The sequence below is a fragment of the Tenrec ecaudatus genome, chromosome 1 (assembly GCF_050624435.1).
Source record: "Tenrec ecaudatus isolate mTenEca1 chromosome 1, mTenEca1.hap1, whole genome shotgun sequence".
In the NCBI taxonomy this organism is placed as follows: domain Eukaryota; kingdom Metazoa; phylum Chordata; class Mammalia; order Afrosoricida; family Tenrecidae; genus Tenrec; species Tenrec ecaudatus.
The window spans coordinates 176003600-176018461 of NC_134530.1; positions in this window are offsets into that span (position 1 = coordinate 176003600).

Genomic DNA, 14862 nt, shown 5'->3' on the forward strand with positions numbered 1-14862 from the left:
TCAAAATAGCATCAGGTCACATGGACACATACAATAAAACTTCCTCAATGCATTTATCTTTATGTGCTACAAAGGAAATGCCAATGAAGATAAATATCAGTCCAGATTGTTTGGGGAGTTTTGTTTGTTTGTTTAATTTATTGGGCATTCATCAGTTTTACATTCAATGATTCCTACATATTTTGCCTCAACCTATACAATGCATGTACTGCGCAATCTCCTCATTGTGTCATCATTCATTTCACTGCCTCACTGGGTTTCTTGCTTCATTCCTCCTCCTTCTCCAATCTGCCACATTTGTCCTTGGGTACATGCTGTGCTTTTGGTCTTGAATGGCTGATTATTCTGACCCTTGAGTGATTTCAGTTACAGGTTGGAAGGGTGACTAAAGGCCAGTCTTAAGTCTCCCAACTCATTAAAAAAAAACCCCAGCATATTTATAAAGTTTTGCAGGACAACTGCAAAGGCTTATTGTCTGGATGATACAGACCAATAGTTGAAGATCATAATGGTGTGGAAGGGTTTCCCGAAATACATAACCTTACAAAAGACATAGAGGTCAAGGGAAAATGTCACAAGAACGTGGCTGGCAGTAGATCAATATAGCATAGCTACTGTTGGGACTCCTAGATCAGGGCCATGGCTGGTACACATGCATAATGTACGACAGAGGAGTTTAAAATATCGGACCAGCAACCTCCCCGAAAGGAGTCAGGGCAACCCCAAGAGAGTGATCTCCATCACTGACATACCAATTGAGATGGTTAGTTTATTGAACCAGCCTAGCCGATAAACAGAAGTGGGGTTAATTGAAGGGCGGAGAGATATATGGCTCGGTCAGCCTCACCTTTCTTGTTTCTCGCTCTTTGATCATCGGACCAGTGTGTGGCTGCCTTGCTTTTTCTGTGCCTCGATTTACAGACTACACTACCTGTGGGACACCTAGCCTGTGGACTGTGTCACGGTAAGTTGAGGTCCCTTTAAGACCACATGATTGGAATTTACATCTCTTGAGCTGGGGACTGACGGTTGGTGACCTGGCTCACAGTTGGTGACCTGCTTTGCTGTTTGCTGCCTGTGTTGGGATAGCCTGGCTTTATAGTTAGAATCAGCTAGAGCTTTATAGTTAGAATCAGCTAGAGTTGGGTGAGCAGTAATAAGAAGGTCTTGGTTCCAAGTGCACACGTGGGATGGTCGCAAGTTGGCCCGCTGGCCTCTGTGAAAACTGTGAGGACTGCTTGCTGGTGCTATGTGAGGCCACAGTGGGTCCTGGATTCTGGTTCTGGTGGAGGAGGTCTGTACCCTGGTGCCATAGAGATTCATTCCCTAGCCTGCTTGCTAGCACTATGTTAGCTGAACACAGATCTGGAAACTGCTACCATGGAGGTCTGTTCTCAAGCTTGATCTCTGATGCAACAGAGAGCCCCAAAATCATGGTTGGCCAGAAGGCAAGGGGTGCGGCAAAATTGCTGGGAAACTCAGACATGAGTTGGTTCCCTCCGCCTGTCTCCCTTCTTGGTCCCTCAACCTTAAGGAGACGGCGATGTTGATTCACTGCTGGGAGAAGTAAGGCTGGCTTTTCCTTTCTCCATGTCAATTTTTTCCTATTGTTGTACAGTAGGATAATTATGCACATGTTCATCTAGCTTGCCCTGAAAGGCCCAGATTGGTTTGTAATAAATAATTATCACATATCTGATCATATAAGAAATATAAAATGCTTTACTTTTATAAAATATAAGACAATTTATTTTGATAAATTTTAAACTATTTTATTTGCATACATAAAACATTATATTTACATAAAATAAGAACCTTCTTGTCCTCTAGGAGCTCCCTCTTTTTTTTAAATCACTTTATTGGGGGTTCATACAGCTCTTATCACAATCCATTCATACATGCATTTTGTCAAGCACATCTGTACATTTGTTGTCATCATCATAATTTTCTAAACATTTTCTTTCTACTTAAGCCCTTGATATCAGCTCATTTCCCCTCCCTTCCCTACCCCCCTCCTTCACAAACCCTTGATAATTAATTTTTTTAAAAAAATTTTTTATGTCTTGCCCTGACTGATGTCTCCCTTCAACCACTTTTCTGTTGTCCGTCCTCCTGGGAGGGGATTATATGTAGATCATTGTGGTTGGTTTCCCCTTGCTCCCCCGACCCTACCCTTACCCTCTTCATATCACTACTCTCATTATTGGTCCTGAGGGGTTTATCTCTCCTGGATGCCCTGTGTTGCAGGGAACCTGTACCCGTGTACGTGATCTGGTCTAGCTGGATTTGTAAGGCAGAATTGGGGTCATGATTGGGGTAGGAGGGCAAGTAAGCATTAAGGAACTAGAGGAAAGTTGTATGTTTCAACAGTGCTATACTGCACCCTGACTGGCTTGTCTCTTCCTTGTGACCCTTCTGTAAGGGGATATCCAATTGTCTAGAGATGGGCTTTGGGTCTCCACTCTGCACTCCCACTCATTTACATTGATATGATTTTTTGTTCTTGGTCTTTGATGCCTGATACCTGATTCCATCGACACCTCACAATCACACAGGCTGGTGTGGTTCTTCCATGTTGACTTTGTTGTTATTGGGAATAGGAAAAGAAAGCCATTCTCTCCTAAAAATTTACAATCAAGTCACATTCTATCCAATCCAATGAAGATCATCTTACCCCAGGTCTTTGAACACATTTTTCTTTGCTTGTGTCATTACTGTATATACACTCACCATTTCCTTTAAAATATAAATATTATTGCCATCATCACATGCAGCCCATTACTACATTTCTTGTCCTGAACTTCTTGTAAATATCAGCATGAATGTTAATTTTTGCAGAACTTGGTCCAGTTTTTCTAGAATCACAGAGCTGTGTACTTCCTCTAGCATAAGACTCATCACCCTTGACTAGAATTAATTGTTTAGCCTTATATTTTGTCAGCTACAATGTAGGTCCTTGTTTGTCTTGGTCACACAACTCCAGCATATTTGTCATCTTTGTCATCTGACAGGTTTTAAACCAGATATAGTCTTTATCTTCTAGAAATGGTCTTGGTTACTCATGCTCTTGGGGGGATGACCCTGATATATCATTTTGTGTGGAGCAGGGAGATTTTGTGGATTTCTAGTGACTAGTATAATTTTAACAAATAAATAATAGATGATAATGCATGTATACATATATACATAAAAGATACCAGCTGTCAAGTTGATTCCAACTCAAAGATATGCTATAGAGGGTTTCCACAGCTGTAAATCTTTATGAGAGCAAACAGCTCATCTTTCACTAGCAGAGCAATTGGTGGGTTTGAACCACCAACCTTGAAAATAATAGCCAAATGCCTAATCCATAGTGTCACCAGGGATCCTAGATAAATAGATAGATAATGGATATCTTCAAGTTAACTGTGACTCCTATGTACAACAGAACAAAACACTGTAGTCATCATCATCTTCATGACCACCAATATATTTCAGTCCATTGTTGTGGCTATTTTGCCAATCCATCTCACCTAGGGTCTCCTTTACCCTCAATGGCCAACTACTTCACCAAACACAATGTCCTCCTCCAGGAATTGATTCTCCCTGATGATATGCACCAAGCATGTGAATCAGGCAATGCCCTGTGTGATTCATAAGGTTTCCTGTGGATAATGTTTGATACTAGATTGTTAGTCTCTTTTTCATAGCTAGTCTTAGTTTAGAATTTCCACTGAAATCTATTACAACTGACACTACTAGTATTTGAAATAGTGATAGGATAGCTTCCAGAACCACAGGAGCACACAAGCCACCACAGCATAACAAATCAACAGATAGGTGATGGTGTAAGCAAGCAGGAAGTGTTAAATAAATACTTATGGAAGAATAAACAAATGAATAAATGGAGTCATTACAGTAAAAATCAACTGCATATTACATAAATTACTATAAATGCAATGGCTTCCAGCTCATGAAAACTGAAAATCAGACCCAATGCAGCCATTGATGCAAAGGTCAGTTAAGTATCTGTCTTTTGGAAACAAGGGAGCTGATCACTTTATGTACCTTGGATACTATTTCTTGAAAGAACTTCTAATATATATATTTTTTCATTTCCTCACAATGAACATTTAAATTCATTCCTGAGTGTACATCACTAGCTCAATGCAACATCTTAACTCCCCCCTTCCTCCCAACACAAGCTTTCTTTAGAATATGTGCTGCAAGGGCATCATGCTTGGTCAAGCAGAAAGGCAGTGAAAAAGAGGACGACTCTTGAAGAGATGGACTGGAATAGTGGCTGAAACAATGGGCTCAAACATAAGAACAAACGCAAGGATGGTGTAAAAGCACCTAAAACACCACTGTGGTCATACCTAATCTGATGTCAATTTGAGGATTAAGAGTGTAGGGGTGGAGTCTAGGCTGCCAATCTGGAGATAGCCACTGAGACTTCTGTGGGCATGGCCTTCTCCTGAGAATTATGCGAAATCTGGTACTTCCTCCTTGGAGGCAGAAGACACCCCTCTCTCTCTCTCTGCCACTCCTGAGAGACATTGCAGAAGACAAGCCATATGGACACAAGCAGACCTTGGAAGCCAGAGAACCCACAGAGAGACCCCTGCCCGCGCTGAGATGCTTACAGTGCCACTGGACCTGAAGAATTACTATTCACTGGCTTATGATCATCCTGCATTTGGCTTCATTGCATGTGTTTCATGAGTCTGAAGAGGACTTTATAGATTGGTATTGAATATATGGGCTAGTATCAGGCTTATGACCTTGGACTGGACTGGGTTCGGATGTTTTCTTAATGTACAAATTGCTCTTGTATATAAATTTCTTTCTTATACACGTGTGTGTCCATGGTTTTGTTTCTGCAGTCTACTCGTACTAATACAACCGCCATAGTGTGAAGACATAAATTCTTCTTCTGTCTTCTATTTTAGTATCCAATTTTGCACACATATGAAGTAATTAAAGAAACTATGGCTTCATGCAGGTACCTGGGTAAGGAACAGGACCAAGGGACTGTTCTTAGCAAATACCTACAAACAACTCTTCATGGTTGTAGTTATGAGAAGGAGGCAGTGGCCATTGCTCAGTGGGTCATGCTCTTCAGTTAAGTGTTTGGATCTGTGGAGCCTGTACTCCCTTTGCAATTTCTTACTCTATTGACTCTGGATGGGTTTCTAACAATGTGATAACTTGTTGTTGGTTCTCAGAACTCCTTCTTTACCCACATTATTAATTCCACAAGTATGTGTTGAATGCCAGCCTCTGGGGACCAAAGGTGAACACAGCACACATGGCTACTACCTTAATAAAATTCAAAATTTAGTCTGTGAAATAGTCCATAAAATAAGTTTTGCATAATAATTTAAGAATTTTGAGCTTTGTTCTCCGGGATATCTAGGTCAAATAGCATAACACAGTCCATAAAGACAATAGTCTAAATCCTACTATGATAAAGAGTGATTGAGGTCTGAAAAGCTTCAAAGTGGCCATCTAAGACTTGTCTAACTCATCCAGAACAAAGAAGAGTGAAAGCAAATCTCATGAAACAATTAGTCAAAAGGACTAATGGACTACATGAATCACAGCCTCCACTACCCTGAGAAGACCATAAGAACTTGAGGGTCCTGGCTATCTGATAGGGATCACAATGGGAAATCCTGAACACAGTGGACGAAATATCAAAATTGTAAAGACAAGGCTTATGAGTCTGATAGAGACTGGACATAACAATCAGCCAAGTGCGACCAAAAGGCACAAAGAACGTTAGTTTCCCATCATTCAAACCATTTTTACACATGTCCTGCTGCCAAAGTTCAGGATGAAGGGGGAGAAAAGAGGGACAAACAGAACCCAGAAAAAAAGTGGAAAGGGTGCTGTTAATTGAGGAGCTTGCAGCTCACATCAGAAAGTAAAATGTGTGTAGATATTTGAATCAGATTTTCTTTATAAACTTTCACCCAAATCACCATAAAAAATTTCAGTAAAATTATAGATTGTGGTAAATACCTGGGAAAAAAGGGTATATATTTTGAGAGCAAGAAATGAAAGAGTTTTAAATTAAGGGATTGTAAAAAGATTTTAAGAAGCCAGAATCCTAGAAGGTGAATGAATTTAACTAGAAAAAAGGCAAAGAGCAATATGTTCCAAGTGAGGTAAGAACTTACATATGAGGAAATGAAGGGGACATATGAGGGCAGGGAAAGAGGGCATCAGTAGGGCTTGGAGTGAGAGTAAGGGGGTCCAGGGGGCAAGGAAGAAATAACTAGAGGTCTGATTTCACAACACGTGGTAGACCACTTGAATAGGGTTTCTGCACTAAAAACTGTAAGTAGTGCGTTGAAGTCCTCTTTTGTTTTTTAATTTTATTAAGCCTACATATATTTTTTTAATTAAAAGATCGTCTTATTGGGGGCTCTTTCAGCCCTTAAAACAATCCATACATCGATTGTATCAAGTATATTTATGCATGTTGCCATCATTATTTTTAAAACATTTACTTTCTATTGAGCCCTTTGTATCAGCTCCTCTTTTTTCCCTCCCTTCCCCCACCTCGTGACCCCTATCTCCCTTCCCTGACCACTATCTCCCTTCCCCCACTGACCACTATCTCCCTTCCCCCACGATTTTGGTTGTTTGTCCCCCAGGTTGTCGTGGGGGGTGGGGGCGGTGACTATGTGTTGATGGGTGCAATCGGTTCCCTCGTCCTCCCCATCTTCCCCCTCCCCTCCTGGCATCACTACTCCCATTCCTGTTCGTGGATTCCGTGTGTTGTGCACTCTTATCTCTTATCTGTGCCTGTGGACATGCTCCGGTCTAGGCCGCAGTGCAAGGCATGACTGCTGTAGCTGCTTCGGGAGCAGAGATTGCAGGAGGCGAGTGAGTACAAGAAGTTCCGTGGGGAGGTTGCCGTTGTTGGAGAGACGTTTGTGACTGTGTCTAGGGCGGATACCAGAGGAGCAAAAGGAAGTGAATTAACCGAGACTATAACTGAAGATGAAATTGGCAGGTCCCTCGGATCCCCTTTCTCCATTGAGCTCCACTGAGCTGCGGGGTTTGCTCCAGCAGAACATGCTGACATTCAGACGGACTTCGCCTCAGTTCAGATCAGCCGGTCAGACTGTCGACTAAGCAGCCCAGCTCCGAGTCTGCTGCAGTCTGGTTATTTTGGTCAAATGGACGTGGCCTTAATAACTGTCTCCATTCTATCTATAGGCTCAGTGTCAAATCTGGTGTACGTTGGACTAGATTTTTTCACCTCCCTCAGCTCTGTGGGGGAAGTTTCTCTCCCCAAGAGCTCCGTGGACAGAAAAAACTAGCCAAACATGTATAAAATTGCATGTAAAAGGGTAGCAGGAGTTCTTAGAAGGAGAATTTTATGGCGTGTATCCGAATGGATTAGTGAATCTCTCCTCATGAGCAGGGGACTTGGCTGAGATGCTGAAGCTAGCAAATTGCCTGCTTTATGCAGGCACCCTGTCCATTTCAAAATGTTTTCTATGGATTTTTCCCACGTCATCTATTAATTACCTAATTACATCGTCTAATTATGGGATTCTTCATGTATTTACACTGATTACGTAATTGGGTGCAATTACACTAATTAGGTTAATGATACCCGATAACAGACTACAAATTGCTTTAAAGGGACATTGGGAAGGCTGGTAGGGCCAAAAGCCCTTTGGAGGTAGGTCAGGCTCAGTCTAACAATAGCTCAGGGCTTCTCTCTCTTGTCCTCAATCTGACGTTCCAGATTCATTCTAGAGAATAGTGGGGAGGAATTAATAAATCCGTGTGGCATAGGACAAGGAGACCCTGAATAAAGCTATTTTATAGACCTGGTCTGCGTTGATCACAAGACACCTCCAGTTTAGTGGGCAGATACATGACTCCCAAGATGTGCATGTCCTAATCCCCAGAGCCTATGAATGTATTTTGTTGAACGGCAAGAGGGATCTTGACAATGAGAGTAAAGGAACAGTGAGATGGAAAGATTATCCTGGACCATTGTGCTAGGCCTTATTTTATCACATGAGCCCTTAAAAATGGGGAAATTTTCCAGGCTGGTTCAGAGAGATGACACAATAAAATACACAAGAGTGCCGGCAGAGTGGGCCACCACAGAAAAGGATCCAACACCTTCTGTGGCACAGGGCCCGTGTGAAAGGACAGGAAAGAAAACTCTAGAAGCCAATGGTGAGCCCCAGGGGACAATCACCAGGAAAATGGACTGTTCGTTTGTAAAGGGGAGTAGAGAAGAGAGGTACCAGGTAATTGTGTGATCAACGGAGAATTTTCTTTTAGGTTTTTTTTTTTCAGAGATGTTTACCTGGGGTTCTTGAACTGAACTGAGAATCTCCTGGACCCAGAAACAAAAGCTGCACTTTGTGAGATGGCAAGGACCAGGAGGCCTGTCTGAGATGGCTCCGGTGGGCATCCTGTAGTACAGTGTCTGCAGTGGGGTTGCCAGTCCAGGGAGTGAGAATACAGAATGGTGCCTTAGGGCAAGTCCCGACTCCAGCAAGTCCCAACTAGTGTCCTGTGCCTGCCGGCCCATGCAAAGTCCAGCGGCCTGGTGTGCCTGTGTAAACGGCTCCATGACAAGAGTGAAAATGGAGGGGAGGAGATCATGGAAATACTTCATGTGCATCTAAATTCACCACCTCCTTCTTCCTTTCACCCCTACTAAACCTTGAAAGCCATAAAACAAACAAACAAAAAACTCTATGCAAAACCAGGAAGTCATTTGCAAAACAAGACATCCTTGGGGAGATGGCAACCTTATTAATAGTTTAGACTTGTCTGCGGGAACATCTGCTTTAATGGGACAGCTGTGTGTCGCATTTAACAGGATGACCTAGGCTTCGTCTCAGAGAATAGAATGCATTTATTTTCCCTTTGTGTTTTTCAATCCTTTCTTCTACGCAATTAGTCAGTTGAAAGTGCAATCATTCTGCTGGGTCCTGAAGCAGGAGATCAATAGCTGATGGGCAATGCTATGTGCAGAATCCCAGGTAGCGGCCACAGCTAATGAAGCCGAGGCTGAGTGATTTCACCAGTGTCTGAGCTCTGACGCCAGGAAGAAGCACAGGAATGCCACCCAAGGACCATTCTGTCTGAGAGGGGAAGAGGCCAGCTCCCCACGGAAATAGAGGTGCCTTTAGAAGCAGGAGTGGGGGGCGGTTCATGGACACCATATAAACAGGAGAGAACTGGCGTCTAAGGCAGAGACTTCAGCTGTCCTGATACTTGAAAACTGAAAGGTGCATGAAGATAACAGCTAAATCTCTAGCCATTCAATTCTGTCATCTGTTCATTCATTTATTCATTCAGTGATTATCTACTGGATACCTACTATGTGTCAAACAGTTTGTTGTATACTGAGAATATAAAGACAAACATGAAGTAGGAAGGACTTGCTCCCACGAAGTAAAGATGCCAGTGGGTCACATGGAAAGAAATTGAGATGGATAATTACAAGACATTATGTTATACCTAATGACAGATATGTACAATAATCAATCCTAAACAGATTTGACCAATGTGATACATTATTTGTTTGGGGTTTTTGTTTTGTTTTGACTGCTGTGTCCTTGGATGTTGATTGTGGATGCAAGGAAAAATAAATCCTTGACAACTTCAATCTTTTCTCCATTTATGATTTTGTTATCTATTGGTTGAGTTATTGAGATTTTGTGTCTTGAATGTTGCAGTATACGCTATCTTGAAGGTTTTAGACTTTGATTTTCATCAGTAAATGCTTCAACTCTTCTTCCTCTCAGCAAGCAAGGTTATGTCATGTGCATATCTCAGGTTGTTCATCCTTCAATCATGATGCTATATTATTCTCCACATAGTCCAGATCATGGATTATTTACATAAAGTTTGAATAAGTATGGTGAAAAGATACACTCTGATGCACGCCTTTCTCACTCTCAACTTATTTTAAAATGTAATTGACAACAGTTATCTCATACTATTTAATATAATATTCTCTTAACTCTTCGTTATTTAATAAAACATTCTCTTAATTTGGCTTTCACAGCATATTTCCCTTTCTTCCTTCTACTTTGTAGGCTTTTTCCCTTTTCAGGCTCTTTCACTAGCTCCTCCCCTCTTCCTGAGTGCTAAATATTGGGATGCTCCAATAATCCGTTAGCTCCAGCACTAACCCAATAGCACCACCAGGGCTCTGGTGTCTAAAATTCGTGATGTCCTTCACCTCCAAAGATATTCCTTCCAAAGTTTTCCCCTCTCGGTAAATGGCATCAAGTAGCTCAGACCATCACCCACAGAGTCCTCATTAATTTCCCATTTTCTTTCTTGTGACCCACATATAATCCATCAGCAAGTACTCTTGGTTTTATCTTCAAAATATTTGCCAGAATGAACCCTTTCTCATTATCAACCGTGCTACCATCTCACTCCAAACTGCCACTGTCCTTCACGTGGATGATCACAATAGCTTTCAAACCTGTCTTTCTTCCACCTTTGTTCCTGCTGCTTCATATCCACCACTTGACCAAACCCTTCTGTGGGCTCAAAATCACACAAAGAAGAATGTACTAAGTTCTTGCTATGGCCCTCACGTCCTCCCTGGCACATCCTCCCTGGCTGAAACTCTAAATCGACCCACCCCCACCCAAGGATTCTCTTTCTTAGGCTTCTGCAATCTGGCCTTGGATCTCCTGGCCCTTAATGAAATGCTCGGCAATCTCAAGGCCTTCGCCCTTGCTGCTCCATTTACTTGGAATGTGTTCCCTCTTAAAATAGCATGGCTTACTCTCTTCCTTTACTGAGGACCCTGCTCAAGTGTCATCCCTTTAAAGAGGCCTCTTCTAGACACCTTAGCTAAGTTCATCTCCCACCCTGCTATTCTTTTCTTCAAAGCAAATTGCCTGACAATATAGCATAGATCTGTTTGTGTCTTTCTTTCCCTCCCCAACTAGAATGCCATTCCCCATTGTGTCCCCAGAACCTGTAATAGTGCCTGGTATGGAGTGGCGTGCGGCAACTCTTCCCTGTGATTACATGTTCCCACACTTTACAGATAGAGAGACTCAGACCAGGGAGAGTTATACAAGTTTTGAGTTACAACAATGAAAACAAAACTCAAGACTACCCAGCCAGGACCATTTACATAAGGTCCGGTATTGAAAAGAAAGAGCCTCCCTCAGTTCATTAGTTGGAAATGTTGACCATGGAGCAACTCGGAGCAAAAGTCAGACATAGATGGAGCAACAAAGACATCAAGTCTCCTTTTGCTTCTGTCAGCCTTCCTCTACTCAAGAAAGCACTCAAAATATCAAATATAGGAGCGGGCTTGTCTACTAAGATGGATTGTTTTCACCATTCTGATCAAATGATAAGTGATCTGTCCAGGACCTAAAGATTAGGAAAAGTGGACAGTCTCGAGAGCAATTTAGTAGATGATGAAGATGTATTACTTTCCAAGGATTATGGTAGTGAAATATCACGACTGGGTGGCTGATAAGAACAGAACCATCTCCGGAGGGAGCAAAGGTGCTAACCTAAAGTTAGGAAGTTCAAGTTCACCCTGGAGAGAAAGGCCTGGCAATCAACTTCTGAGGGAAAAAAATCTGCCATTGAAAGCCTTGTGGGACACAGTCCTGCTTTGACACATATGGGTTCGCTATGCATCAAGGTCAAAGAGACAGCCACTGGATAAGACCAGAATTACATTGCTTCCCAATTGTTGAAAGCTTAAAAGTTCTAAATCAGGTGTCTCCCCACATCTTTCTCCTCTTTTATAAAGACACCACTCATATTACATCAGGACTCACCTTATTCTATTTCCGAACAAGGTCATGGACAATGACATAAGGGCTGCCACGTATCTTTTGGGGGAGCACAATTCATTGCATCAAAAACGTCTTTTAAGAGGAACTGATATTTTACCACTCTCTTAGCCAAAACACATGGGTTCCCAAGTGTCTTGAACCCCTCTCAAGCAACCCGAGAGGAATATAAATTATTGCACTTTCCAGGAAACATCAAGGAAGTCTTTTTGAAGGAATGGCTAATACGAAGTTAAAAACCTAAGCCTCACATACATTGGACATGTTCTCAGGAGAGACCCGTCCCTGGAGAAGGACCTCATGTTTAGTAAAAAGCAGGGCCAACACAGAAGAGGAAGCGATGGATTGCCATGGTGACTACAATTGCGAGGCCCGCACGGGAGTACATGCTGTTTGTTCTGTTGTGCATGGGGTTGCCAATGAGTCAGAACTGGCTTGACAGCACCTAACAACAACATCAAGGATTCTGAGGTCAATTGTGCCTCTTCTTTTTGCCCCATCTCTTGGACTCTGTTTGCTCACACCTAACAGTTATATTTTATGTGATATTGACAGGCCCCAGGAGCGCTGATGATACAGTGGTTAAACTTCTCAACTGATCGGTCAGTTAAAACTCACCAGCCACTCCAGAGGAGAAAGATGTGCTAGTTTGCTTCCCTAGAGATTTACAACTTGGGAACCCCGAATGGCAGACTTACTTTCTACTATGGGAAACATAGCAATAGCTTTGGATTTTTGCGTGTTTGACTGATCATGCCCCACTGCATGACTTGCTCATCACATTGCACTTTTAGTGGGAGAAAAACAAACTGGGCGGTGATGAGACTGAGGACCAGGCCATTCATAAGCAATAACTGAGGGCTCAGAAAATGTTTACCTGAAGGAAACTCAGAAAAAAGAAAGTGTCAAGCCTTTATATATGTTGTTTAATATATTTCTGAAAGTAATCACGTAAGGAAAAAGTTAAGACCTTCATTTTAGAGATGAGAAAATTCAGGCACAGAGAGGTTCATAGCTTGTCATAGAGTTAGAATTAATAAGTAAGGAAGCTAGAATTCAAGGTCTAAGCGTCCCAACTTCAAAACTGTTTCTTCTAATACAACACACCATTGTTTCATAATAGTTTAAAGAGTCGATATAATGTTTCTTGATTTTTCTCCTACCTCCTTTTGAGCCTTGTTAGCACCTGGGTTTCTGGCCTTCACACTTTGCCATCTTATCTTCCAGATCAGGTTGTCTCTTACCACCGTTGTGGTGTCAGGGCCATATGTTAACCAACGGTGCCACTGAGCTCCTCTGACACCTTCATGGCCTCAAGATTAGTGATTCTGACCACGGCCTGACGGAACTGTTGGCATACCATGGTTAAGCACGCCATTGCTCAGTTGCATCTGTTAGGTGGAGTGTGAGGGCAATTCCAATGAAGAGTCTTGAGGGTAAACTGGTTAATGTTAGGCCTCATTGAGTTTACCCTCAACAGGTGCTACTCTAAAGCCTCCTAGTTTCCCTCCCCATGCTCAGTCCACTAGGCTGAGAGTTAGGCATTTATCATACATAATTTTAAAAATAAGCTGGTTATTTTGAAATCCTGAAACTATCCATGAAGAATCCCTAGTGGTGCAGTAGTTAAGAGTTTGCCTGCTGGGTGAAAGGTCAGCAGATGAAACACAATAGCACCTTCATGAGAGGAATCTGTGGAAGAGAGTTTCTATAAAAATTACCAGCCTAGTTCCGGGAAGGTGGTGACGGAGTGACACATACCAGAGGGACTCCACAGAATCCAGTGCAGGAAAATTGTTTAAAGGGAAATTCAACGCTGCTGGATCGCAGGAGGAGCATCATAAAGAAAAGTCTGTCTAAATAAGATAGGCTGGATGAACTATCTGGAGGAAAAACAAGGGGACTGACAGTTCCGGGGGGACTTGGGATAGGGGAAGGGTGGGGGGGGGTAAGGAAGTGGTGTTAACAAACCCAGGGACAAGGGAACAACATGGGATCCAAATTGGTGGTGAGATGGGAGTGGCAGGCCTGGTAGGGAATGATCAAGGGTAAAGTAACGTAATGAAGAGGTATAGCTGTAACCCAGGTGGGGGCGGAGCATGATAGTGGAGCAGGAGGAAAGTCAAGGGAAATAGAGGCAAAGGGCATTTATAGAGGTCTAGACAAAGACATGTGCATGCAAATATATATATATATATGGAAATAGATCTATGTGCCTATGTTTATAGGTTTAGTACTAAGGTGGTGGAAGGATATTGGTCCTCTACTCAAGAACTCCCCCAATACATGAATACTTTCTTCTATTAAATTGGATTCTATGATGCTCACCCTCCTGACACAACCGCTGAAGCCAAAGCGGGTGAACAAGCCAATGTGGTGAAGAAAGCTGATGGTGCCCGGCTATCAAAAGAGATAGCGTCTGGGGTCTTAAAGTCTTGAAAATAAACAAGCGGCCATCTAGTTCAGAAGCAACAAAGCCCACATGGAAGAACACACCAGCCCATGTGATCACGTGGTTCAGAAGGGATCAGTTATCAGGCATCAAAGAAAAAAAATCGTATCATTGAGGGCACACCTCCATGATACGATTGCTGAGGACAAACGGGTGCATAAGCAAATGTGGCGAAGAAAGCTGAGGGTGCCCGGCTATCAAAAGAGATAGCATCTGGGGTCTTAAAGGCTTGAAGGTAAACAAGTGGCCATCTAGCTCAGAAGCAACAAAACCCACATGGAAGAAGCACACCAGCCTGTGCAATCACGAGGTGTCAAAGGGATCAGGTATAAGGCATCAGCATTAAAAAAAAATCTTACCATAGTGAATGAAGGAGGAAGTGCAGAATGGAGACCCAAAGCCTATTTGTCGGCCACTGGAGATCCCCTCACAGAGGGGTCTAGAGGAGGAAATGAGTCTGTCAGGTTGCGATGTAGCACCAATGAACAATACAGCTTTCCTCCAGTTCCTAAATGCTTCCCCCCTGCCCACTACCATGATCCGAATTCTACCTTGCAAGTCTGGATAGAGTAGAGGTTGTACACTGGTGCAGAT